This window comes from Bison bison, unplaced genomic scaffold, assembly GCF_000754665.1.
Source record: "Bison bison bison isolate TAMUID 2011002044 unplaced genomic scaffold, Bison_UMD1.0 scf7180017845440, whole genome shotgun sequence".
Taxonomy (NCBI): domain Eukaryota; kingdom Metazoa; phylum Chordata; class Mammalia; order Artiodactyla; family Bovidae; genus Bison; species Bison bison.
Window position 1 is genome coordinate 24,207 of NW_011476013.1, and position 2,598 is coordinate 26,804.

The following is a 2,598-nucleotide window of genomic DNA, read 5'->3' on the forward strand; positions in this document are numbered from 1 at the left end:
CAGGGCAGTCTTCAATGCTCCCTTCACAGTTGTGCCCACAGGAATTGGGGGCAGCTGTAGTAGCTACTGCCAAATACTGGAACAGAGAACCAGGATGCCCCTGCCAGTGGCAGGATCCTTTCACTCTCTTCCAGGGGAAAAAAATTGTCCAGGGACCTCCCATGTTGCCAAAGAGCTTCTGACTTTGCAAAAAAAGAAACAAAAATCCTTTGACTTACAAAGGACTCTTTCAAAAATCAAACCAACAATAAATACAAAAAAAGTAATGTCATTTTACTGAGAAGAGAATTACAGTTTAATTGGTGAATGTTTGATCTCAAACATGAGAATTGTATTTGCTCTAAAGCAAGTGTCTGGTAATTTTTTTTTCATTGAATTTCTGAACTATGTGGAAATCTGTTTTGAACAAAGTTTTTTTTCTTATATCTATCTGATGGACCTCTCCTAAACAGCGAGCTTTGGGGACACTATACTGATCAAATTCTAGTGCCCTCTATTATTTTAAACTATTCTCATGACTTTATCTAAGAATTGCCACACTAGGTCGATTGGCTGATAAGCCCAATATTCTGACTCTGAACGTTATACCAAGGAATAATTATGAAATGACAGATTGCCCTCAATCATGATAGGATATGAACATACACATGTCATACAGCCCAAATTTCTCTTCTTATATTAGTTATCTATCGCTACAATGGGGCTTCCCTGGTGGCTCAGATGGTAAAGCGTCTGTCTGCATTGCAGGAGACCCAGGTTCGATCCCTGGGTTGGGAAGATCCCCTGGAGAAGGAAATGGCAGCCCACTCCAGTATTCTTGCCTGGAAAATCCCATGGACGGCAGAGCCTGGTAGGCTACTGTCCATGGGGTCACAAAGAGTCAGACACGAATGAGCGAAGGGAAGAAGACTGCTACAATAGTACTACATAACAGACAACCCAAAATCTCAACGGCATAAGTGTTCATTGTTTGTGTGCCTAGAATCACTGAGTGTTGCCAGGCAACTCTGCTAATCTTAACTGGATCTTCTTAAAACTCTGGGGGATTAGTTTCTGCTAGGACAACTATTCCACACATCTCTCACTCTTTACCTGGTCAATCCAGGCATGTCCTCATGGTAAAGGCAAAGGTGCAAAGGAAAAGTCCCATCGTTCAAGTCCTTCCATGCCTCTACTTGTAAGACATCTGCTAACAGCAGATGTAAGTCACATGGCAAAGGACACAGTCACGTCACCTTCAGTGAGATGGCACTGTAAAGTGACATAGCCTTGGGCCTTGATACTGAGGAAGGTAAAGAACTCGGTTCATAAATGCATGTCTCACCCACAGTGCATCTACAATCCTTACATTCGCTTAAATATTTCCAAAACCTATTTATAGTTTTCAATGTCTCACTTTTTCAGATTAAAGAATGGTCTAGATTTACAAGTCTTACCAGTTTCACTACCTGTAATAGAAACAGCACCTCCTCCTATTTATTGTAAATTTATCTCTTTTGAGCTTTCAAAGGCACCACCTTTCTAATCTGAAGAGAGTTGGCCAATACAACTGGGAACATTCTAGTCTTTCTTCTTCCATCTCAGACTCATGTTTTTTTTTTTTCTTTTTGAGTTAGGCTTTGTAGAGCTAATTCTGTTTTCCCTTCTAACTCTCTCTCATCCCCGTAAATCACTCCAGTGGCTCTTTCCTTGGAAAACATTCTCCATTTCTCCAATTCTTTCTATAAGCATGGCCATCAGCAGTGGACCATTATCTCAGCTTCCTATTCATCTTGGTACCTCGTGTAGCACCAGCTGCAGTTCCCATTTCATTAGGGGATCTCAATAAATGTGATAAGAGAACAGATGAGCCACTGTCCTCCCTGTCTATTGCCTCCTCCCCAGGTAAATCCACACAGATGCACTAATGCGCTAACTCACCCTTCACCACTGCTGGAGGAAAGAGATACTGGGCCCCCTGCTTGCTTCTTGTGTTTGCATATTTTCACTTTTCTTTAAAGGGCCCATACTGTCTGCACTTTGACTACCCTTCGTGGACTTATGCCCTTTCATTTCTGCCTTTCCTCTAATCAACCAGTGCAATTCAAAAGTGATAGCACTTAATGATCCAGAGATGATTTCAACAAACATCACTGCATCTCCTTCTGTAAAATGCCTTCTCAGTATCTGGACACTGAACAGAACTGTTACACATTTTTTCAGCAATTAGAATACCCTCTCACATTCACACCAATGGTACTGTATTGTTCTCCCAGGCTCACAAGCATTGAGCACAATTCTGGTGGCTTTGTGTATTAGCTGTTGTCACAGCAACCCTATGAAGCAAATATGGTATTACGTGGCTTTTCACAGGCAGAAAAACTAAGGCGCAGAAAGGTTCATTAAGTAGCTCAAGTTCACCCAGGTAGAAAGCGGTGGAGCCAGGATTTGGACCTCGGCAGCTTGACTCCAGAGCTCTTAGGCACAATGCTGGTCTCCCTTCAACACCACCTACGGACTATTTGAGAATGAAAACAAATGCACAGTGCTCATCAAGACCAAATAAAACGTGAGAAAAAAGCAACCATGAAGAGTGAAGAAAGGTAAGACCAAAATACG

The 2,598-nt window shown here is 42.0% G+C and overlaps 1 protein-coding gene across 1 annotated transcript in view; it reads right to left on the bottom strand.

The window, feature by feature from the left end:
* ACE2 (angiotensin I converting enzyme 2) overlaps nt 1-2,598 on the bottom strand; it is a gene marked incomplete at its 3' end in the record, with an annotated part of 27,714 nt that overhangs the window by 23,736 nt on the left and 1,380 nt on the right. The window lies entirely within an intron of this gene.